Source organism: Arachis stenosperma, chromosome 4 (genome assembly GCF_014773155.1).
Source record: "Arachis stenosperma cultivar V10309 chromosome 4, arast.V10309.gnm1.PFL2, whole genome shotgun sequence".
In the NCBI taxonomy this organism is placed as follows: Eukaryota; Viridiplantae; Streptophyta; class Magnoliopsida; order Fabales; family Fabaceae; genus Arachis; species Arachis stenosperma.
In genome coordinates, this window is record NC_080380.1 from 107212052 (window position 1) to 107238343 (window position 26292).

The following is a 26292-nucleotide window of genomic DNA, read 5'->3' on the forward strand; positions in this document are numbered from 1 at the left end:
CATTTTCACTCCAAATCACTAACTTAGGATGCAAGAAAGTGCATAAATGCTAACAAAACAAGTGAAATTAGCTTGAAAAATGGGTATATGATGACTTGTCATCACAACACCAAACTTAAACCTTGCTTGTCCCCAAGCAAGCATCAAAACTAAGAGTAAATGATATGAATAAGAAAAGAACATAAATCCTTATTATGCAGATAGCAGAACTTCAATTTATGGGGCATTTATGCAGACAATGATACTCACTTATTGTTGCTGCTGCATAATACATATCTTTATTCAAAGGCTTGCTAAACTTGCTGTTATAAGACTCACCTTTTACTCACTCCCTTGCTAACTCTTCTTGGCTTATAATGCTTTAATAAGCTTTTTATTCTTTAAGAGGTTTGGTGTTAAATGTTGTAGCTTAGCCTTTGGCTTCATTTTCTTTTATTTTGCTCAACATCTTTCCACCACAGACACTTAGCTCACTAATTCTTCCTAGGATCATTGATGCCCAGCATCTCTTTGGATCACTAAGTGCTTTGTATCTAAGTTGCTCTTTATTGTGGATTTTCAATTGGCCATCCCAAATCAGTTGATCTAAGTGACCGGGTTTCAAAATACCCCTTAGAATTTACTCATCCAAGCAGATCTAAGTACAAGAACACCACAGGCATTTGTCCTAAGGTCCAAACCATTGGTGTCCAACCTTTATTCTTTGTTTTTCTTGCCATTTTGGCTTTTTCTTTCTTCCTTTTCTTTCTGTTTTTGTTACCAAGGGTGCTTCATTATTGATAAAGGTCTATGTAACAGCAAGCTAACTTATAATTGAATGAGAATGATATCATGCAACATTTATTTCATGAGTTATACATTTAATCAAACACATGTGCCACCACCAACTTCCATTCATACTCATGCAACATTGGATTTTTCTCTTTTCAATTCAAACCAAACTCTTTTATTTAAGCATATGGGAAACAAAGCAATATTTAAAGCTAAGTGATGGATACAAGCATTATGCAGACTTATCATTTTCACAAACAATTTCACTTGCAACTAGATGAACACTTTAGCAAGGCATATAATGGTTTCCAAATTCAAAATATCACACAGCAGCAAGAGTTAAGTTCAGATACAACCTTTGTAGTTGCAGCCCTTTGATTTTTCTTTTTGCTATGTTCCCTTTGAGTCAAAATGCATAGTGTCTTCAATTATTGATTCATGTCCTGCATAATCCTCAAAGTTGCTTGCTTCTCAAGCCCTTGATCATATGGTTAGTAAGCATAACTGAGTGTGGTTTCAGGATTTGTTTTGGTGTGTGAACACCAAACTTAATTGTTTTGCCACTGTCTCAGATGTACAAAGTTAACCATATTTGAAACCATGTATCCTTGCTAAAGGTTAATGGAATTAAAGCTAGAAAACAATTTAACAGTTGAGTAATGTGGTTGATTGCTTGGAGTTAGAATCATGCAAGAGGTGAGAATGTATTAAATGATATTTTTGGTGGAACACCAAACTTAGAAGTTTTCATTCTTCCTCAAATTATTTTGGTGTGCAACACCAAACTTAGCTCCTTGCAATCCATACCAATTACTCAACATTTTTATTGAAAAGCTATGAAAAGAAACTACCTCAGGTTGGGTTGCCTCCCAACAAGCGCTCTTTTATTGTCATTAGCTTGACATCTTCATTTTTGCTTCTCATGGAGGTTGATATTGGTGGTGTCTCAACTTGTCACCCCTCACTGTCAGCTTTCTCTGAGTGCCTTGATGTTCAATCTCCACATGCTCAAAAGAAAGAATTTGGTTGATAGTGTAATAATCTTCTGCTCCCTGCTGTTGGTATATTAATTGCACCTTATCACCCTTAGAAAATCCTTCAGTTGGGATTTTCTTGTTCTTCCACCCTTTGTGAGCCTTTTTCTTATTCTTCACCTTTTTCTTGCTTGTTGATCTTCCCTTCTTGACAGTTACTTGAGTTGTGATGCCTTCCTTTCTGCTGATCACCCCTGCTTCCTTGTGAATCCCCTTTTCTTCTTGCTTCTGTTTGTTTTTCTGTTCCAATTCCTTTTCAGTTGATTGCTTTGGAAGGGGATCATCACTCATTTTGCCTGTTTCTTCATCTTTTTGTTCTTCTGGAAAGACTTTCAGGATGATGCTCTCCTCATGCATCCTCAGAGTTAACTCTCCTTGCTCAATGTCCACAATGGCTCTAGCAGTGGCTAAAAATGGTCGACCAAGTATTATGGAGTCATTTCCATTTTCTGAAGAACCTAGGATTACAAAGTCTGCCGGATAGATGAACTTGCCAACCTTAACTAAAAGGTTCTCAATTAGCCCCTTAGGATAGACTATTGATTGATCCACCAATTCCAAAGACATCTCTGTTGGTTTTACTTCCTCTATGCCAAGCTTTTTCACTAGAGAATATGGGATTAGATTTATGCTTGCTCCTAGATCGCACATCCCCTTGTTGATAAACAGGTTCCCAATAGTGCATGGTAGGAAGAATCCTCCAGGATCTTCAAGCTTGGGAGGAAGTCCCTTTTTGATGAGTGCACTACACTCTTCACTAAGCATCACCGTTTCCTTCTCATTCCAATCCTTTTTCTTGTTGATGAGCTCCTTTAGAAACTTAGCATACAGGGGCATTTGCTCCAAAGCCTCTGCCAAAGGTATGTTGATTTCCAACTTCTTGAAAGTCTCAAGAAATTTGTGGAAGTGCTGATCCTTTCTTTCCTTGTGAAATCTTTGTGGGTAAGGTAGTGGTGGTGTTGAGCTCTTCACCACTTGATGCTGTTCTGGAATTGGTTCCTCCATGATCTTCTTTCCTTTCTTCAGATTCTGTGGCTTGTTATCTTCTTCTGTGAGTTTTTCTGGAGCATTCTTGCTTATCTTATCCTTGTTAATGGCTTCATCCTTCTTTGTTGGCTCAGTGATATCTTCCATGAGCTCTTTGGTTGCTCCTTGGTTGCCATCTGTCAACACCCTTCCACTTCTCAGTTGCACCACCTTGCATTCTTCCTTTGGGTTGGGAATGGTATCACTAGGTAGTGAACTTGATGGTTTCTCAACAGAGATCTTTTTAGAGATTTGGCCAATTTGCCTTTCTAAGTTCTTCATGGTAGCTTCTTGATTCTTGGTGGTTAGTTCTTGGCTTTTCATTAGTTTTTCCATGAGCTGTTCTAGATGGGTGATTCTCTGTGAGTCTTGTGAGGTGGGTTGATTTTGGGGTGTTGATGGGTGAGGATATGTGTTTTGGTTAGTTGGGTGGTTATTTGGTGGGTATTGGTTAGAATTTGGGTAGTTGTTTTGTGGTTTTCTGTATGAGTTTTGGTTAGTGGTTGGCTGGGGGTTGTGGTTTGTGTTTTTCCAATTGTTTTAGCCTGTGTTTCTTTGCCATGGTTGTTGGTTTTGATTATGGTTGTCTCCCCATCTGAGGTTGGGATGATTCTTCCAAGATGGATTGTAGGTGTCACCATAGACTTCATTTGTTCCAGGATTTTGGTTGTGCATGTATTGAACCTGCTCTTGTTGTTGCTCCTCTTGAGTTTCTTCACTTTGTACCCAAGTGTTTGGAGGTTGGCTTGTGGTGCTCACTGCTGCCACTTGCAAGCCATCAATTCTCTTAGCCATTTGCTCAAATTGTTGTTGAATCTGTTGCTGCATCATCTTGTTTTGAGCTAAGATTGAATCAACTCCTTCCAACTCCATGACTCCTCTTCTTTGTGATGGTTGGCGTTGTCTTTGATGAGCAAAGAAATATTGGTTGTTGGCCACCATATCAATGAGGTTTCGAGCTTCCTCTGTGGTTTTCATGAGTTGTAGAGAGCCTCCGGCAGAGTGATCAAGAGCCTCTTGAGCTTTAAGAGTGAGGCCTTCATAGAAGTTTTGTAGCTTGTCCCACTCAGTGAACATCTCTGGTGGACACTTCCTCAATAGAGCCTTGTATCTCTCCCATGCTTCATATAAGCTCTCGGCCTCCAATTGAGTGAATGTTTGAACCTCTGTCTTCAACCTTAGGACTCTTTGAGGAGGGTAGAATTTGGCAAGGAACTTGCTCACCAAGTCATCCCAAGTGTTGATGCTTTCTTTTGGAAAGGTCTCTAGCCATTGAGTTGCTTTATCTCTAAGAGAGAATGGGAAGAGAAGCAGCTTATAGCTATCAGGAGGTACACCATTTGTCTTCACTGTATCACAGATTCTCAAAAAGGTGGACAAATGTTGGTTTGGATCCTCCAAAGGTCCTCCTCCGAAAGAACAATTGTTTTGCACCAGAGTTATGAGTTGTGGCTTGAGTTCAAAGTTGTTGGCATTGACATTAGGAGGAAGAATGCTACTCCCACAATGCCTAGCATTTGCAAATGTGTATGAAGCCAAGACTCTTCTTTGTTGGTTATTGTTGGCTCCTCCTCCTGGTTGACTAGTATCTCCTTCCATATCTTGGAATTCCTCCTCAGATTCTTCTTCTTCTCCAACAATGTTCTTCCCTCTTTCAGCTCTTCTTATTCTCCGAAGAGTCCTTGGATCAATTTCAGAGATGATAGGAGAGGATCTCCCTATACCTGACATACAAACACACAACAATAAACACACAAACCCAGAAAGTTAACAAAACTTCAATCTATTGCTAGAATGAGGTTTTGGTTAGTTTAAGCAAAAATTCAAACAGTTAGTGTGTTGGTGAGAGTTAGAATAACAGAAAAAGAAAAAGTGCTTAATCTAGACCTCCACTTCACTTAATCATTGTCAATCTATTTCAATCCCCGGCAACGGCGCCAAAAACTTGATGTGTGGAAAGCGATCCAACACAAAACTCACCGGCAAGTGTACCGGGTCGCATCAAGTAATAATAACTCACAAGAGTGAGGTCGATCCCACAGGGATTGAAGGATTGAGCAATTTTAGTTTAGTGGGTGGTTTAGTCAAGCAAATCAAGTGTTGGTTGAATGATTTGTGCTTAATAGAAAATAAATGACAGTAAATGTAAAAGGGAGAGGGGAATGTGCAGTAAATTGAGAAACAGAGAAGTAAAATTGCAGAAACTTAAAGAACAAGAAATTAAATGACTGAAACTTAAAGTGCAAGAAAGGTAAATTGCAGTAACTTAAATGGCAAGAAAGATAAATGGCTTGAATATAAAAGGGAATTGAGGAATGGGATTGCAGAATCTAAACAAAGAAGTAGTAAATTGCAGCAATTGGTTGAGTAGAAATTAAATCAGAAGCAATTAATATTCAAACAGAAGGAAAATAAAATGCAGCAAGGTTCATAGAAGATTCAAGAGCCAAAGTGGGTCTCAGGTCTCAAGAGACTAGGTAGCAGAGCCTAGATCTCTATTTGCCTTCCTAGATCCAAATGAACAAAGCAATTGACAAGAAAATTAGAAGAAGAAGCAGTGAAGGAACTTGAAACAGATTCAATTATGCAGAAAGTGAATTAGAGAGAATTTGAACGGGAATTGAGACAGAATTTCCTCAATTTCTCACACCCAAATCTCAGAAACAGAAGAGTAAAATTCCTCAGGCAAGAACGAGGGAGAAGAGAGATCAATTCCCTCCCCAATTCTCAGAAATCTCAACAGAAAGCTAAAAATTCAAAAGTGAAGGTAAAAGTGAAAATTCACAAAAAGTCCTAATTACATTAAACTAACTACTATTTATACACTTTCTATTCTTGGATTTTGGGATTTGGATGGGCTTTTGGATTGGTGAAGAAATGAATTCAAATTAATTTTTAATTTGAATTTTGGCCCAAAAAAAATCCACTCCCAGGAGGCTGCCCTGCCCTTGTGGAGGGCAGGGCAGAAAATTGACGCTTGGGCTAGCAATTGGTGCGGCCATGATGCGTGTTGGTGCAAGTTTGGTGCGCCCTTGGTGCGCCAGAGGCTGCCCTGCCCGCGCCAAGGGCAGGGCGGGAAAGCTGCTGCGCCAGAACGTGATGCGTGCGTACGCTTGGTGCTGCCAGAATTGAGAAGCGCGCGTGCGCGTGCTGCACGTTGATGCGTGGGACGGCCAGATTTGAGGAGCGCGCGTGCGCGCGAAGCACGTTGACGCGTGGATGCTCCCTGCCCGCGCCAAGGGCAGGGCAGGAATGGTTTGGTGCGCCAGGAAGCAAAGTTGGTGCGCCAAGGTCTTGTGTGTGATGCGCCAATTTCAAATGCTGCCCTGCCCGCGCCAAGGGCAGTGCAAGGTTCCCAATCTCATGGCCCGTGTTCGAATCTGGTGGCTTGCAAACACGCTACTTTTTCTTTTGATTCTTTGGCACGCTAGTGGGTGTTAGAGCTTGGCTTCTTCATGGTCCCTTGTTCGAAACTTGTGGCTTGCATGGGTGTCATTTTCCCTTGAATTTCTTTCCTCATGGAGCCCGATCCTGCTCTCCACAAGGGCAGGGCAGAGTTTGCTTCTCTTGGCTCCAAGGCACCATTTTGTGCTCTGCCCTTGGAGTGGGCAGGGCAAGGTTGCCTTGTCTTGGTTTGGTTACTTGATGCTGCCCTCCTAGAGGGCATTCTGCCCTTGTGGAGGGCAAGGTTGCTTCCCCATTATAATGCGGCACGCCTCCTCTTGATTCGGCCACGCTTTTCTTTCTTTGGCTACACTTTTTATGCCACGCTTTCCATTTTCTTTTCTTTTCTTCACCTAAAATAAACCAAACAACCACTCAAAGCATCACTAAATTCAAGAGGCTTATAAATCAATTAAAATGCAATTAAAATTAGCTTAAACCTCATGATTTATCATAAATTTCATGGTGGTTGCTTGATTTAGAGAAGTTGTGCATTTTTACTCCAAATCACTAACTTAGGATGCAAGAAAGTGCATAAATGCTAACAAAACAAGTGAAATTAGCTTGAAAAATGGGTATATGATGACTTGTCATCAGTAGGATCTTGTGCATGCATCTTGCTGGGCTAATGCCCTTAAGATCACTGATGGACCACCCAAGAGCTGTCTTGTGTGTCCTTAGCACTTGAATCAGTGCTTCCTCTTCCTGTGGGTTTAAAGTAGAGCTTATAATCACTGGAAAAGTGTCACCCTCTCCCAGAAATGCATACTTCAGGGATGGTGGTAGTGGTTTGAGTTCAGGTTTGGGAGGCTTATCTTCCTCCTGAGGAATTTTCAAAAATTCTTTTGTTTCCTCTGGTTCTTCCTGATCAGGCTGAGCATCCTTGAAGATGTCCTCAAGCTCTGATTCTAGACTTTCAGTCATATTGATCTCTTCCACCAAAGAGTCAATAATGTCAGCGCCCATGCAGTCATTTGGTATGTCTGGATGCTGCATAGCTTTTACAGCATTCAACTTGAACTCATCCTCATTGACTCTCAGGGTTACTTCCCCTTTTTGTAAATCAATGAGAGTTCGTCCAGTTGCTAGGAAAGGTCTTCCTAGAATGAGAGTTGCACTCTTGTGCTCCTCCATTTCCAGCACTACAAAGTCAGTTGGAAAGGCAAATGGCCCAACCTTGACAATCATGTCCTCTATTATGCCTGATGGATATTTGATGGAGCCATCAGCAAGTTGGAGGCATATCCGGGTTGGTTTGACTTCTTCAGTCAACCCAAGCTTTCTGATAGTGGATGCAGGTATTAGATTGATGCTTGCTCCAAGGTCGCACAGGGCAATCTTGGTGCAAGCACCTTCTAATGTGCATGGTATCATAAAGCTTCCTGGATCTTGAAGCTTTTCTGGTAAGCTTTTCAGAATGACTGCACTACATTCTTCAGTGAGAAACACTTTTTCAGTTTCTCTCCAATCCTTCTTATGGCTTAAGATCTCTTTCATGAATTTAGCATAAGAAGGTATTTGCTCAAGTGCCTCTGCAAATGGAATCTTTATTTCAAGAGTCCTTAGATAGTCTGCAAAGCGGGCAAATTGCTTATCCTGTTCTGCTTGGCGGAGTTTCTGAGGATAAGGCATCTTGGCTTTATATTCTTCAACCTTGGTTGCTGCAGGTTTATTCCTTACAGAGGTGGTTGGAGAAGCCTTTTTAGAGGGGTTACTATCAGCACTCTCAGGTGTCTGGTTCTCCTTTTGCGTTTGAACGCCAGGATTGGGTGGAAAATGGGCGTTTAACGCCAACTTTTCCCCCTTTTCTGGCGTTTGAACGCCAGAACTGGGTAGGGAATGGGCGTTTAACGCCAGCTTCCCCCCCTTTTCTGGCGTTTGAACGCCAATAGTATTCCTCTCTGGGCTCTTACTGTCCTCAGAAGGATTTTGGATAGTGGTTAGGCTATCCTCTGTCAATTGTTCCTTTATTGGCTTTTTGCTACTTTGAGCAGTGTTATTCAATGTCTTCCCACTCCTCAGTTGAACTGCTTGGCATTCTTCTGTTATCTGTTTAGATAGCTGCTGTTTTGTCTGATTCAACTGTGATTCTATGTTCTTGTTAGCAATTTTAGTCTCTTGGAGCATCTCCTTAAATTCTGCTAACTGTTTTGTCATCAGGTGTAATTGTTGATTAAGCTCAACCATCTGTTCTTGAGGATTAGGATAGTGGCTAATGCCATAGCTTCTTCTTTTATAGAGGACTCATGGCTAGAGTACAGATGTTGATTTCTAGCAACAGTATCTATAAGCTATTGAGCCTCCTCAATCATCTTCCTCATATGTATAGATCCACCTGCTGAGTGGTCTAGAGACATCTGAGCTTTTTCTGTAAGCCCATAGTAGAAGATTTCTAACTGTACCCACTCTGGAAACATTTCAGAGGGGCATTTTCTTAGCATACCTCTATACCTCTCCCAGGCATTATAAAGGGATTCGTTATCCTCTTGTTTAAAGCCTTGGATGTCCAGCCTTAGCTGTGTCATCCTTTTTGGAGGGTAAAAGTGATTCAGGAATTTGTCTGATAATTGTTTCCATGTCTTTATGCTTGCTGATTCGTTATCACTAAAGTTTGAATTCCCTGCATCAAATAATCAGGCTGAATATGAGGCACTACTAGCTGGTTTGACGTTGGCTATGAAGGTAGGAGTTCAAAAGCTTACCATCTTTAGCGATTCACAAGTAGTTACCTCACAAATAGAAGGGAGCTACCAAGCTAAAGATCCCACTATGAAGAAATATATGGACAAGACCAGAGAACAGCTCAGACAAATCAAGGAATATGAGGTCCAACATATACCTCAAGAACAAAATGCCCGAGCTGATGCACTTTCAAAACTAGCCAGGACCAAACCAGGGGACAATAATAGAAGCCTCATCCAAGAAACCCTGCAAAATCCATCAATCTCGGAGGAAGAAAAAATTCTGATCATATCAGGTCAGGATCAAGGATGGATGACTCCCACAATCAACTACCTCAAGTCAGAGATACTTTCCACAGATAAGAAGGAGGCAAAAAGGCTAATACAAGAGGCATAGTACTACACCATAGTGGGCGACATCTTATACAAGAGAGAAATCTCAACACCCCTCCTAAAATGTGTGCTGACCTCCAATACAAGGGAAGTCTTGGAAGAAGTACACAGTGGTATATGTGGCAACCACTTGGGGGGCACGAGCTTTTTCTAAGAAAGTACTCCGTTCTTGATTTTTCTTGCCAACCTTGTACAAAGAAGCAACGGAGTTCATCAAAACATTCCCACCATGTTAGAAGCATGCTAACTTCTATATCGCCCCACCAGAAGAGCTCATCAGTGTTATGTTGCCCTGGCCATTTGCAAAATGGGGCTCGACCTACTTGGACCCTTCCCCCAGGAATCAGGACAAGTTAAATTCCTCATTGTAGGAATTGACTATTTCATAAAATAGATTGAGGCAAAACTCTTAGCTAATGCCACCGGTGATGCATGAAAACTTGTCTCTCAACAAATTTTCCTTCGGCAAGTATACCGAATTGTCGTCAAGTAAAAACTCACAATAGAGTGAGGTCGAATCCCACAGGGATTGATTGGTCAAGCAACTTTAGTTGGAAGAATCTGCTAGTTGAGCTAAACAGAGTGTAGTTGATGTTGCAGGAAATTAAATGGCAGGGAAGTAAATTACAGGAAATAAAGTGCAGAATCTTAAATGGGGAGTCGGGGAGATGAACATGGAAATAAATGGCAGAAAGTATAGAGAATGGGTAAGATCAGAGATGGGGAATTCATTGGGCTCAGGAGATGTTGTATTCTCCGGATCAAATTCATTTGCATCTCTTCCTCAATCAAAGCATCTATTGATCTCCTTGGCAATCTTAAGTGATTGGGTTCCAATTCCTTGGCAACCCAATCTCTCTAAGCTTGAACAATTGCCCAATTCCTTGATTTAATTGCTCATGGGAAGAGATGAAGTGTGGTATCTGATTATACCACATGTATTTCCAAATCAAAGTGTTGGGAGGATTACATGTCACTATATCCGCCCAGACCCCAATTTGGTCCAACATGAGAAAGCATTTCTGGCATGATCTCCTCATCCCTTTTCTAAGGCTCAAAGGTGATCCAATTATGGAGAGTTTCTTTTCCAAGAAAACTAACCAATTGAATTAAGATCGAAAGCTTTCTACTAAATCAAGAGAAAAGAAAGAAGAAGAAGAATGAAAACTATAATTGGTCCATCAAATTACAACAGAGCTCCCTAACCCAATGAAAGGGGTTTAGTTGTTCATAGCTCTAGAAATGGGAAATAACAGAAAAGAATACATGCTTAGCTAGAAAAATGCAGAAAAGTAAATATACAGAGGGTAGTTCTCCAAAGTGCCCAGCTTCTCTATAGTTCAAAACTACTCCTATTTATACTACTCTTTTTGATCTTCTAGTGAGTTCTTTGAGTCTTGGATGTGGGCCTTAAATCTTGAGTTGAAGCAGTTATAATCTTTAGTGGGCTCAGCTTGCAGAAAAGTGTGAGTTAGGCATTGGCATTAGTAATTTTAACGTTAAGTGAGAATGTGGGTTCGAGAACGTTAGTGGCAATCACCTTTTTCACTAACGTTCCAACCTCATATAGTCCACATTAATTTCAACATTAGTGGCACTAACGTGACCCCTAATGTTGCCTTATGATCCTTCGCAAGCGTTATTAGGAATCACCTTTTCCAATAACGTTGCCTTGTGCCCCTTGCCCTCACGTTAGAGTTCACGTTAGTATAACTAACGTGACTCTTAACGTGGGCATGCCTCAGCTTCGAGAGCGTCAGTGAAACTTACCTTTGTCACTGACGCTCCAAACGCCCCTCTTTCCCACGTTGGATTTCACGTTAACTAGGTTAACATGGCCACTAACGTGGTAGTGAATGCCATCTCCAACGTTAGTGACAAAGGTGAGTGTCACTAATGTTGGCTAATCAATCTCAGCTCCACATTAACTTTCACGTTAGTGGTCTTAACGTGACCACTAATGTAGGCAATGCTAGCTTGGTCCAACGTTAGTGACAAAGGTGAGTGTCACTAACGTTGGCATTGTCTTCCCTTCCACGTTAGAGTTCACGTTAACTAAGTTAACGTGACTCTTAACGTGGCCAATTTCCACTTTGTAGTGTTAGTGGTGTTCAAGTTTACCACTAATGCTGGAGCTCCCTTTATCTCCACGTTAACTACCACGTTAATGTAGTTAACGTGGCAATTAATATGGGTTTATGATGTCTTTGCAGGCGTTATTGTCGACCACCTTTCTCATTAACGTTGCAAGCTCATTCCCATTCCACGTTAGTGGTCACGTTAATTAGATTAACGTGGCTACTAACGTGGTTCTTCCTTGCTTCCTTTGTCCTGAAATCAAGCAAATAAAGTGCTTCAAAGCTCTAGTCCAAGTCATGAGATTATGCATCATCAATTTGTCATTCAATCCTTATAAAATCCTCATGAAATCATGTAAAATTCACAATAGTTGCTTGAATCAAGGTGTAAGTGTATTTTCATCCAAAACTTGCCTTATTCACTAAGAAAATGCATGAAACTACCCTAAAACAGTAAAGAAAAGGTCAGTAAAAGTGGCCTAGATGCCCTGGCATCACGACACCAAACTTAAAGCTTGCTTTTCCCTAAGCATGTACTAAAACATCGGAAGAATGAATGAAAGAGACAAGATGAACAAGATAAAAGTAAAATTCCTGTTTTATGGGGTTTTATGCATAGCAACTTAGATTCATTCCTTTACTGGGTTTCAGGCCTTTATCATGCCCTTGAACACTTGTTTGATTGCATCCTTTGAGACTTCCTAATTATTGATCCTCCTTTCCCTTCCAGGATTTATTGCATTTCTTTTTAGGCTAAGTGCTCTATAAGAGGGCGACTCTTTAAGATAAGCTTTCAGTCAACATTCCCGAACCAGTTGGTTCAAGGTGCTAGGTGTTAAGAAACCCCTAAGGACTTACTCCCTCAAGTCTCTTTCCCCCATACATACTCACCACAGGCACATGGTTTGTTATTTTTCTTTCTTGAGACCTTGGTGTCCAGCACCTCTTTGGGTTGCTAAGTGCTCTGTAGCAAAGGTTACTCTTGACAGTGGACTTTCAGCTGATAATCCTGGATTAGTTAACCTAAGTTACCAGGTGATAAGGCACCCCTAAGAGCTTATTCATCCAAGCATATCCCTGGCACATGAACACCACAGACACATGCCTCAATATTCAAATCCTTGGTACCTAGCATTATTTCTCATTGTTTTTCTTTCCTTTTCACTTTTATTGCTCTTTCTCTTTTCTTATTGGGATTTCATTATTTGGTTAGTCTCATAGGATGTGTTTCAAGCATAAGATTCAGGATAGATAGTTGCATTCCTACCTTGTTGGTGAACCAACTTAGCTAATCAATCACCCTACCACAATCATTCAGGACTTACTTCACAAGATAACTCCACTCTTGTTCTTTTCATAACAATTTCTTTTTGATTGGCTTAAAGGACAAGCATACATATAAGCAAGATGAAAATGAAAACTAGGGACTAGACTAGCACACTTCGACGTGAATAAAGAGGAACAAGCAGAATATGCAGGTTTCTAGGACAATATTTAATTTTTTTTGTTCAACTAAAGTACTGCAACTCCGAGACAATTCAATACAACCTCATGATGTCTTCCTGGGCATTATTGTCCTAGCATTTTGCATCCTTGTTTGTCTCCTTGGATGATGAGGTATGATTATTCCCTGAGATTGATTGAATTCCTGTAACACTATTAGAAGTGGCTTGTTCCCCAAGCACTTGGAAAATAGTTAGCATGCATGTATGCTTGTGAATTTCTAAACTTGATTTGGTGTGTGAACACCAAACTTAGTTCCTTGTCCAATGCAGCAAATTAAATACATGCAGGAACCTCATGTGCTTTTATTAAGAAAACAACTATGAGCTAAAAAGACAAACTATGCATTAGAGGTTAAACCTCTGTCAAGTGAGTTCTATGGTTGTTAGAATAATGTTTTCTCACTGAAGGGTTGCAATGCACTCTTCAGCTGGAGTCTTTAGTGGAACACCAAACATAGAGTTTCACATTCACCCTTGAAATGTTTTGGTGTGCAACACCAAACTTAGCTCCTCACAATACAGAGAACTCAACTTGAAGTTTTTATTGGGTCAATCATGAAAAGAGAATTACCTCTGGTTGGTTTGCCTCCCAACAAAGCACTTTTTTTAGCGTCATTAGCTTGACGTTCGGCCTTTGTCAGGGTGGTTGGTAGTGCTTCAAATCCTCCCCCTTTGCAGTGAACCTATTTCCATTGGCTTTGTTAAGAAGCTCCACATGTTCTAAGGACAAGATTTTGTTGATGGTGTATACTGGAGGCAGCTGAGATGGAATGGTGGGGAGATGAAGTGGTATAGATGAAAGGTAGGCAGAGACCATTTCATCTCCTGGAGAGAAATCTTCTATAGGGATTTTCTTGTTTTTCCATCCCCTTGGGACTTTTTTTCTTGTGTCCCTTGATGTCACTTTGCTACTTGTGGTTTTCTCTTTGAGGAAAATTTTGTTGCTTGTCTCATATGACTCTGGTGGGTCTGGTTTTTTTTGGGTTATACTTGGCTGTTGCTCCTTCTGATCACATTGGTTGTTGAGCATAGGAGTTCTGAGGTGTGGTGCTTGTGCTCCCTTGTTTGGCTCTTCCATCAGCTCTTTCTTGTGCTCTTCCTTTGACTTTTTGTTATCATGATCTGCTTCTTGTGAGGGTTTAAAAATATTGAAGGTGAGCTGTTCATCATGTATTCTCAATACTAGCTCTCCTCGCTCCACATCTATAAGTGCTCTGGCTGTGGCTAAGAATGGCCTTCCCAGAATGATGAGGTGATTGGGATTCTCTTCCATTTCCAGGATAACAAAGTCTGTGGGAAGGAAGTAGTTCCCAACCTTCACTAACACGTTCTCAACCACTCCTATTGCCTGTTTTTGGGTTTTGTCAGCCAGTTTGATGATTACGTCTGTGGGTGTTAGCTCATTGATTTGGAGCTTTTTCAGGAGGGACAGAGGCATTAAGTTGATGCTTGCTCCCAGGTCACAGAGCCCCTTATCAATCATTGTCTCTCCTATAGCACAGGGAATATGGAAGCTCCCTGGATCCTTCTTCTTTATAGGTGGCTCTGTTTGAATGAGAGCACTGCACTCTCTGTTCATCTTTATTGTTTGTCTACTGTTCAATGAACTCTTTTTGGCTAGTAGCTCCTTTATATACTTGATGTAGGAGGGCATTTCCTGGAGGGCCTTAATGAATGGTATATTTACATCAAGAGATGCAAATATGTCGAGGAACCTTGAATACATTCTCCCTGCTACACCACCCTTGAGCCTTTGGGGAAAGGGTGCATATGGGTTCAGGAACTCCCTTTTCTTTAGCTCTTCCCTGAGTATGGGTTGGGGTGCATGGTTTCTTTCTTCATAATTTTCCTTTGGACTCTCTTGGAGGTGTTCTATTTGTGTGTCTACTACCTCCACACTCCACTCATCACTTGTGGTGATTATCTTGCATTTTTCCCACCTGACCTTCCTTGTTTCTCCTCTTGGATTCTTCTCTATGTCACTGGGAAATCCATCAGTGGGTTTGGGAAACTGTTGAGATATATACCCTACTTGGGATTCTAGTCTCTTGATGGTTTCCCCTTGGTTTTTCATATTAGCTCGTACTTCATCCTTAAATACCTTGTTGTCTTGGACTTCTTTACATATGTCTTCAAGTAGAGCCTCAATCTTGGAAAGTCTATCCTCAGTTAGTGATGGTGGGTTGAGATTAGGTGGTTGTTGATAGGATTTATATGAGGGATGTTGGTGAGTTGTATTATTGTTGGAATTGTGGTTGTGGCATCTCTGGTCTTGGCTTTGGTCTTGTTGATTTCCCCACCCAAAGTTAGGGTGATTTCTCCATCCAGAATTGTAAGTTTTGGAATATGGATCATGGATTTGTCTGGGTGAGTTTCCAACATAATTGGCTTGTTCCCAGTCACCTTCTTCCCCTGCATTCACTCCTTCTTGAGTTGGTGATAAAGTGATGACTACTGCAATTTGGTTTTCTTCCACCTTCTTGGTGAGATCTGCTAGCTGCTTGGTGATCAACTTATTTTGAGCCAGCAATGCATCCATGTGGTTCAGCTCTATTACTCCTCGAGTGTTTCTTCTTTCAGAAGCATAGAAGTAGTCATTCTCAGCTACCATTTCAATGACATCTATGACTTCTTCAATGGTTTTCTTTTTGTTTAGAGATCCTCCTGATGAATGGTCTACATCCTTCTTTGACTCATAAGAAAGACCTTCATAGAAAATGTGAAGTTGAACCCACTCATTGAATATGTCCGGTGGGCATCTTCTTGTTAAGTCCTTGAATCTCTCCCATGCCTCATAGAGAGTTTCACCATCTTGTTGCTTAAAAGTTTGCACCTCAGCTCTCAGCCTGTTAATTCTTTGAGGAGGGTAGAATCTTACCAAAAACTTGTTCACCACGTCTTCCCAATTTGTTAAGCTCTCCTTCGGAAAGGATTCAAGCCACTTAGATGCTTTGTCCCTGAGTGAACAAGGGAACAAAAGTAGCCTATAGACATCCGGATGGACTCCATTACACTTCACTGTGTCACGTATTCTCAGGAAGGTGGTTAGATGTTGATTGGGGTCTTCTTGGGCACTTCCTCCAAATGAGCAGTTGTTTTGAACAAGGGTGATGAACTGGGGTTTTAATTCAAAGTTGTTGGCATGTATGGTGGGCTTTTGGATGCTACTTCCATAGTTTCCTGAGTTTGGATTGATGTAAGAGCCTAGAACTCTCCTCTCTTGCCCAGCATGATTTGTAGGGCCTTCTCTGGCATGGTTTTGAGCTTCTCCTTCATGATTGTTTTCCAAGTTCTCTTCCATGTTTGTTTCAAAGTACTCTTCCTCTTCCTCAGCACCAACAACTCTTTTCCCTCTTGCTTCCCTCCTTGATCTATGAAGGGTCCTTTCAGGTTCTGAATCAAAGGAAGTTGAAGCTCTGCCTCTTCTCCCTGTCATACAATTAACAGAGCACACAGCAAAAAATAAAATGAAGAGATTATTCTTGTTAGAGTGATTGTTAGTGTGAGTGGTGCAAATTATCAAACAGTTAGTGGGTTAGTGAGCAGAATTGTAAATAATAATCAAGGAAAAAAAAAGAATAACGAGGGGTGAGGGGATGAGGAAGAACTTAAAGAAACTAAAGGTAAATGACTAGAGAAAATAAACAAATAAAAGAAAAATGCTCAATCTAGTGAACTTCCAACTTAATCATTTTTGATACAAAATCAATCCACGATAATGGCGCCATAAACTTGATGCATGAAAACTTGTCTCTCAACAAATTTCCCTTCGGCAAGTATACCTAATTGTCGTCAAGTAAAAACTCACAATAGAGTGAGGTCGAATCCCACAGGGATTGATTGGTCAAGCAACTTTAGTTGGAATAATATGCTAGTTGAGCTAAACAGAGTGTAGTTGATGTTGCAGGAAATTAAATGGCGGGAAAGTAAATTGCAGGAAATAAAGTGCAGAATCTTAAATGGGGAGTCGGGGAGATGAACATGGAAATAAATGGCAGAAAGTAAATAGAATGGGTAAGATCAGAGATGGGGAATTCATTGGGCTCAGGAGATGTTGTATTCTCAGGATCAAATTCATTTTTATCTCTTCCTCAATCAAAGTATCTATTGATCTCCTTGGCAATCTTAAGTGATTGGATTCCAATTCCTTAGCAACCCAATCTCTCTAAGCTTGAACAATTGCCCAATTTCTTGATTTAATTGCTCATGGGAAGAGATGAAGTGTGGTCACTGATTATACCACATGTATTTCTAAATCAAAGTGTTGGGAAGATTACATGTCACTATATCTGCCCAGACCCCAATTTGATCCAACATGAGAAAGCATTTCTAGCATGATCTCCTCATCCCTTTTCCAAGGGTCAAAGGAGATCCAATTATGGAGAGTTTCTTTTCCAGACAACTAACCAATTGAATTAAGATTGAAAGCTTTCTCGTAAATCAAGAGAAAAGAAAGAAGAAAAAGAATGAAAACTATAATTGATCCATCAAATTACAACAGAGCTCTCTAACCCAATGAAAGGGGTTTAGTTGTTCATAGCTCTGGAAATGGGAAATGGCAGAAAAGAATACATGCTTAGCTTGAAAAATGCAGAAAAGTAAATATACAGAGGGTAGTTCTCCAAAGTGCCCAGCTTCTCTATAGTTCAAAACTACTCCTATATATACTACTCTTCTTGATCTTCTAGTGAGTTCTTCGAGTCTTGGATGTGGTTCTTAAATCTTGAGTTGAAGCAGTTATAATCTTTAGTGGGCTCAGCTTCCAGAAAAGTGTGAGTTAGGCATGGGCGTTAGTGATGTTAACGTTAAGTGAGAATGTGGGTTCGAGAACGTTAGTGGCAATCACCTTTTTCACTAACGTTCCAACCTCATATAGTTCACGTTAACTTCAACATTAGTGGCACTAACGTGACCACTAACGTCGCCTTATGATCCTTCACAAGCGTTATTGGGAATCACTTTTTCCAATAACGTTGCCTTGTGCCCCTTTCCCTCACGTTAGAGTTCACGTTAGTATAACTAACGTGACTCTTAACGTGGGCATGTGATGAGCGGATATTTTATACGCTTTTTGGGGGTAATTTCATGTAGATATTAGCATGTTTTAATTAGTTTTTAGTGAAATATTATTAGTTTTTAGGCAAAAATCATATTTCTGGACTTTACTATGAGTTTGTTTGTTTTTCTGTGATTTCATGTATTTTCTGGCTGAAATTGAGGAAGCTGAGCAAAAATCTGAGTTAGGCTGAAAAAGGACTGCTGATGCTGTTGGATCCTGACCTCCCTGCACTCGAAATGGATTTTCTGGAGCTACAGGAGTCCAATTGGCGCGCTCTTAACGGCGTTGGAAATTAGACATCCAGAGCTTTCCAGCAATATATAATAGTCCATACTTTGCGCGAAGATAGACGACGTAACTTGGCGTTGAACGCCAAGTACATGCTGCTGTCTGGAGTTGAACGCTCAAAACACGTTATAACTTGGAGTTCAACTCCAAGAAAAGCCTCAGTTCGTGGATAGCTTTAGTCTCAGCCCCAGCACACACCAAGTGGGCCCCAGAAGTGGATTTATGCACCAATTATCTTAGTTTACTCATTTTCTGTAAACCTAGGTTACTAGTTTACTATTTAAACAACTTTTAGAGAATTATTTTGTACCTCATGACATTTTCAGATCTGAATTACATACTTTTTGACGGCATGAGTCTCTAAACTCCATTGTTGGGGGTGAGGAGCTTTGCAGCGTCTCGATGAATTAATACAATTCCTTTATTTTCCATTCAAACACGCTTGTTCTTATCTAAGATGTTCATTCGCGCTTAATTATGGAGAAGGTGATGATCCGTGACACTCATCACCTTCCTCAATCGATGAACGTGTGCCTGACAACCACATCCGTTCTGCATCAGATTGAATGAGTATCTCTTAGATTCATTACTTAGAATCTTCGTGGTATAAGCCGGATTGATGGCGGCATTCATGAGAATCCGGAAAGTCTAAACCTTGTCTGTGGTATTCCGAGTAGGATTCTGGGATTGAATGACTGTGACGAGCTTCAAACTCCTGAAGGCTGGGCGTTAATGACAAACGCAAAAGAATCAATGGATTCTATTCCAACCTGATTGAGAACCGACAGATGATTAGCCGTGCTGTGACAGAGCATAGGAACGCTTTCACTGAGAGGATGGGAAGTAGCCATTGACAACTGTGACACCCTACATAGAGCTTGCCATGGAAGGGCCCTTGCGTGTGGAAAAGGATTTCAAGGAAGAGTTGAAGTTCAGAGGACAAAGCATCTCCAAAACTCCAACATATTTCTCATTACTGCACAACAAGTAACGCTTTTATTCTCTTTTATTTTTCCAATCTAATAATTCCAACTGATAATTTTAATTAATATTCTGACTAAGAATAATAAGATAAACATAGCTTGATTCAAACCAATAATCTCCGTGGGATCGACCCTTACTCACGTAAGGTATTACTTGGACGACCCAGTGCACTTGCTGGTTAGTTGTGCGGATTACAAATTCGTGCACCAAGTTTTTGACGCCATTGCCGGGGACTATTCGAGTTTGAACAATGGTGCGCGAAATTGTGAACAATACTTTTCACAACTCTCATAATCCCCGGTCATGAACCCCAAAAACTTGGTAGTTCAATCCCATGGCATTACACAACTTCGCACAACTAACCAGCAAGTGCACTGGGTCGTCCAAGTAATACCTTACGTGAGTAAGGGTCGATCCCACGGAGATTGTTAGTATGAAGCAAGCTATGGTCATCTTGCAAATCTTAGTCAGGCAGACTCAAATATATATGGTGATGAACGAAAATAACATAAAAGATAAAGATAGAGATACTTATGTAATTCATTGGTAGGAACTTCAGATAAGCGCATGAAGATGCCTTCCCTTCCGTCTCTCTGCTTTCCTACTGTCTTCATCCAATCCTTCTTACTCCTTTCCATGGCAAGCTCGTGTAGGGTTTCACCGTTGTCAATGGCTACCTCCCATCCTTTCAGTGAAAGCGATTGCATATGCTCTGTCACAGCATAGCGGAATTCAGCTGTCGGTTCTCGGTCAGGCCGGAATAATATCCATTGATACTTTTGCGTCTGTCACTAACGCCCCGCCTGCTAGGAGTTTGAAGCACGTCACAGTCATTCAGTCATTGAATCCTACTCAGAATACCACAGACAAGGTTAGACCTTCCGGATTCTCTTGAATGCTGCCATCAGTTCTTGCCTATACCACGAAGACTCTGATCTCACGGAATGGTTGGCTCGTTTGTCAGGCGAGCACTCGGTTGTCAGGCGATCAACCATGCATCGTGCAATCAGGAATCCAAGAGATATTCACTAGAGCCTTGGTTGCTTGTAGAACAAGAGTGGTTGTCAGTCACCTTATTCATAAGTGAGAATGATGATGAGTGTCACGGATCATCACATTCATCAAGTTGAAGAACAAGTGATATCTTGGAACAAGAACAAGCGGAATTGAATGGAAGAACAATAGTAATTGCATTAATACTCGAGGTACAGCAGAGCTCCACACCTTAATCTATGGTGTGTAGAAACTCCACCGTTGAAAATACATAAGAACAAGGTCTAGGCATGGCCGAATGGCCAGCCTCCCAATGATCTAAGATAGCATAAAACACGAAGATAGCTACCCCGATATATCTCAATACAATAGCAAAAGGTCCTACTTATAGAAAACTAGTAGCCTAGGGTGTACAGAGATGAGTAAATGACATAAAAATCCACTTCCGGGCCCACTTGGTGTGTGCTTGGGCTGAGCAATGAAGCAATTTCGTGTAGAGACTCTTCTTGGAGTTAAACGCCAGCTTTTATGCCAGTTTGGGCGTTTAACTCCCATTTAGGTGCCAGTTCCGGCGTTTAACGCTGGAATTTCTTGAGGTGACTTTGAACGCCGGTTTGGGCCATCAAATCTTGGGCAAAGTATGGACTATCATATATTGCTGGAAAGCCCAGGATGTCTACTTTCCAACGCCGTTGAGAGCGCGCCAATTGGGCTTCTGTAGCTCCAGAAAATCCACTTCGAGTGCAGGGAGGTCAGAATCCAACAGCATCTGCAGTCCTTTTTAGTCTCTGAATCAGATTTTTGCTCAGGTCCCTCAATTTCAGCCAGAAAATACCTGAAATCACAGAAAAACACACAAACTCATAGTAAAGTCCAGAAAAGTGAATTTTAACTAAAAACTAATAAAAATATACTAAAAACTAACTAAATCATACCAAAAACATACTAGAAACAGTGCCAAAAAGTGTATAAATTATCCGCTCATCAAACAACTAAAGGCTTATTTTATTTCTTAGATTAGGAATAATCTATTTTTATTGTTATAGAGTCATTAAATCTTGATAGGATAGTTTCTTTTCAAAAATTTCTTTTCAAAATTTATTATTTTTCTTAATTAATTGCTAAGTTTCGTGAGTTTAGTGTCTTGTTCTAAGTTTGGTGTCAATTGCATATTTTATATTTTTCTTTAAAATTTTCGACTTGTGTTCTTTGTTCTTCATTGATCTTCAAGTTGTTCTTGTTTATTTTTCTTGTTTGATCTTAAGTTTTTCTTATTTTGTGTCTTTTCTTGTTTTTCTTGTGCTTTTTCAAAACATTAACTTTCAAAAATTTATATTTTTATCCATAAATATGATACATTTTTAAAATCAACATTGAAGTTACTGCCCAATTGGCTGGAGCATTGGTAGTTGTTCTTGATAATTGGGTATCTTCTTTGGAATCTTTTTCAAAAATAATTTTTCTTTGATTGAATCTTGTGCCAAACTCTAAGTTTGGTGTTTTCTTGTTGATCTTTCTTTAATTTTCGAAAATTTGTCTTGGTTTTCTAAAAATTTTAAGTTTCGTGTTCTTTCTTTTGTTCTTGGTGTTCTTGTGAATCTTCAAGGTGTTCTTGAGTCTTTCTTGTGTCTTGATCTTAAAATTTTTAAGTTTGGTGTTCCTTGGTGTTTTCCCTCCAAAATTTTCGAAAATAAGGAACATTAGATCTAAAAATTTTAAGTCTTGTGTCTTTTATGTGTTTTTCTCTTTCATCAGAAAATTCAAAATTCAAAAAAATATCTTTTCTAACTAATTTTGAACTATTTTTTCGAAATTTTTTTATAAAAATTCAGATTTCAATTTTAAAATTTTTCAATTCTTATCTTTTTAATTTTTTTTTTAAAAAAAATTTATCTTTTTCAAAAATAGCCTAACCACTTTCTCTCTCCTCACTTTTTCAAAAATCTTCATAAAATATTTTCAAATTCTTATTACTTTTTTTTATTTTAATTTTCTTATTTTATCTTATTTTTATTTTGGTTTTTATTTTATTTCGAATTTTTTTTATTTATAAACTAAAAATTTAAATCCACATTACCCCTTTACTCCAACATGGACATAAGCGGAAATGAACAATCCAGGAGGACTCTGGGGTCATATGCTAACCCCACTACTGCTTTATATGGGAGTAGTATCTGCATACCCTCCATTGGAGTTAGTAGCTTTGAGTTGAATCCTCAGCTCATTATCATGGTGCAACAAAACTGCCAGTATTCCGGTCTTCCACAGGAAGAACCTACAGAGTTTCTGGCACAATTTTTACAAATTGCTGACACAGTACATGATAAGGAAGCAGATCAGGATGTCTATAGATTATTACTGTTTCCGTTTGCTGTAAAAGATCAAGCTAAGAGATGGTTAAATAACCAGCCCAAGAACAGCATAAAAACATGGAAACAGCTGTTAGAAAAATTCCTGAATCACTATTTCCCTCCAAAACGGATGACACAGCTAAGGCTAAGCATCCAAGGCTTCAAACAAGGAGATAATGAATCCCTTTATGATGCCTGGGAGAGATACAGAGAGATGCTAAGAAAATGCCCCTCTGAAATGTTTTCAGAGTGGGTGCAATTAGACATCTTCTACTATGGACTTACAGAAAAAGCTCAGATTTCTCTAGACCACTCAGCTGGTGGATCTATACATATGAGAAAAATAATTGAAGAAGCTCAAGATCTTATTGATACAGTTGCCAGAAATCAGCATCTGTACCTAAACAGTGAATCTTCCCTGAAAGAAGAAGCTAAAACAGTAACTGCTGAACTCAGTCCTGTAGATCAGGCTAATGAATTCAATCAGCAATTAGACTTTCTAACTCAGCAGCTAGCCGAATTCAAGGAAATACTACAGGAAACAAGAATGGCTAACAGGAATATGGAAGTACAGCTAAAGCAAATAGAAAAGCAACTGTCAAAACAAATAGCAGAAGAATGCCAAGCAGTTCAATTAAGAAGTGGGAAAACAATAAATACCTCACTTCAAAGCAGCAGGAAGCCAAGAAATGAACAAATGGCTGCTCAAAATCCCTCTGAGGACAATCAGAGCCCAGAGAGGAATAATGCTGGCGCTGAACGCCCAGACCATTCTCATTCCTGGCGTTCAACGCCAGAAACAAGCATGAATCCGGAGTTGAACGCCCAAAGGAAGCACAGTTCTGGCGTTCAGACGCCAGTAACAGATAAGGAGTTGGCGTCTAACGCCACTCCAGCTTCCACCCCTGGCATTCAAATGCCAGTGGGGGATCAGTCACATACAAGTGCTGATAACAACCCTTCTAAAAAGGCTTCCCAACCCACTTCTGTAGGTAATAAACCTGCAGCAACTAAGGTTGAGGAATATAAAGCCAAAATGCCTTATCCTCAAAAACTCCGCCAAGCAGAACAGGATAAGCAATTTGCCCGCTTTGCAGACTATCTCAGGACTCTTGAAATAAAGATTCCGTTTGCAGAAGCACTTGAGCAAATACCCTCTTATGCTAAGTTCATGAAAGAGATCTTAAGTCATAAGAAGGATTGGAGAGAAACTGAAAAAGTTTACCTCACTGAAGAATGCAGTGCAGTCATTCTGAAAAGCTTACTTGAGAAGCTTAAAGATCCTGGGAGCTTTATGATACCATGCACATTAGAGGGTACTTGTACCAAGCAAGCTTTATGTGATCTTGGGGCAAGTATCAACCTAATACCTGCATCTACTATCAGAAAGCTTGGTTTAACTGAAGAAATCAAACCAACCAGGATATGTCTTCAACTTGCTGATGGCTCCATTAAATACCCATCTGGCGTGATTGAGGACATGATTGTCAAGGTTGGGCCAGTTGCCTTTCCTACTGACTTTGTGGTGCTGGAAATGGAGGAGCACAAGAGTGCAACTCTCATTCTAGGAAGACCTTTCCTAGCAACTGGCCGAACCCTCATTGACGTCCAAAAAGGGGAAGTAACCCTGAGAGTCAATGAGGAGGAGTTCAAGTTGAATATTGTCAAAGCCATGCAACATCCAGATACCCCAAATGATTGCATGAGTGTTGATATTATTGACTCTCTGGTAAGAGAGATCCATATGGCTGAGAGTCTCGAATCAGAGCTAGAGGACATCTTTAAAGATGTTCAGCCTGATTTAGAGGAATCAAAGAGAATAGTAGAACCTCTGAAAATCCCTCAGGAAGAGGAAAAACCTCCTAAACCCGAGCTCAAACCATTACCACCTTCCCTAAAATATGCATTCCTGGGAGAAGGTGATACCTTTCCTGTGATCATAAGCTCCACCTTAGAGCCACAGGAAGAGGAAGCACTAATTCAAGTGCTAAGGACACACAAGACAGCTCTTGGGTGGTCCATCAGTGATCTTAAGGGCATTAGCCCAGCTAGATGCATGCACAAGATCTTACTGGAGGGTGACGCCAAGCCAGTGGTTCAACCACAAAGGCGGCTGAATCCAGCCATGAAGGAAGTAGTGCAGAAAGAGGTCACTAAGTTACTAGAGGCTGGGATTATTTATCCTATTTCTGATAGCCCCTAGGTGAGCCCTGTCCAAGTCGTCCCTAAGAAAGGTGGCATGACAGTGGTTCATAATGAAAAAAAAATGAACTAGTTCCCACAAGAACAGTTACTGGGTGGCGTATGTGTATTGATTACAGAAGGCTCAATACAGCTACCAGAAAGGATCATTTTCCTTTACCATTCATAGACCAGATGCTGGAAAGACTGGTAGGTCATGAATACTACTGCTTCCTGGATGGATATTCAGGTTATAATCAAATTGCAGTAGATCCCCAGGATCAGGAGAAAACGGCATTCACATGTCCATCTGGAGTATTTGCATACAGAAGGATGCCATTTGGCCTATGCAATGCACCTGCAACCTTTCAGAGGTGCATGATGCGCATAAACTTGTTATGCTACGATTTAGGAAATTGCACGATCGGCAAAATTCCTTCCGGCAAGTGCACCGTTTATCGTCAAGTAAAAACTCACAATAGAGTGAGGTCGAATCCCACAAGGATTGGTTGAATGAGCAATTCGAATTAGAAGTTTGGTTAGTTGAGCGGAATCAAGAATTGGATGTTAATTTGCATAAAGTAAATTGGCGGGAAATGTAAATTGCAAGGAAATGATATTTGCAGAATCTTAAATTGCGAGAAATTAAATGCGAGAAGTTAAATTGCTGAAATTAAAAGGGAATTGGGGTGATTGCGTGAATTGAAATTGCAGGATGTAAATAGAAAGTGTAGATCAGAAATGGGGAGTTCATTGGGTGTTAGGAGATATTGAAATCTCCGAATCAAAACATTTTCATCTCTTCCTCAACCAATGCATTCATTGAATCTTGCTTGGAAATCTTATATGATTGGATCCCAATTCCTTGGCTCACCAATTCTCTCTAAAAACAAACAAATTCCCAATCCCTTGGTTTAAATGTTCATAAGAAGAGATGATGCTCGATCACTATTATACCACACAGTTTCATGAACCACAATTTGGTAGGATTACATGTCACAATATCCATCCAAACCCCAATCCAATTCACTGTGAGAAAGCTTCTCTAGCATGAATCCTCCATTCCTTTCCCAAGGTTCCGAAGGATTCCAATTATGGGTAATTTCTTTCCCAAGACAATTACCCAATGGAATTAGATCGAGAAGCTTTCTAACAAAATTCAAGAGAAAAGATTGAAGAAGAAGACAAAACTATTATTGATTCATTGAATTACAATAGAGCTCCCTAACCCAATGAAAGGGGTTTAGTGCTTCATAGCTCAGAATTCAATTACACAATATCCAAAGTTCTCTAGTGTAAAAAAATGTCAAAAGGTTAAAAGATCCTAACTAACTTCAATTCTATCCTATTTATACACTTTCTAAATTGAGCTTCTGTTGTGTTTCTTGGGCTTTGAGGCCTTTCCTTGATTTCCTTTTGCTTTAGGCTTATGGTCCATAATCCTGATGAGGCTGTGATCCAATTATGTAACATTCATTGAGCAAACTTAGTGATAAACAATTAA

The 26292-nt window shown here is 40.1% G+C and overlaps 1 non-coding gene across 1 annotated transcript; it reads left to right on the plus strand.

The window, feature by feature from the left end:
• Positions 1 to 15678: 15678 nt before the first annotated feature.
• LOC130977721 (small nucleolar RNA R71) lies at positions 15679 to 15780 on the plus strand. Its single transcript, XR_009085401.1, has one exon. It is a non-coding gene; the product is annotated as a small nucleolar RNA R71 (small nucleolar RNA).
• Positions 15781 to 26292: the final 10512 nt, after the last annotated feature.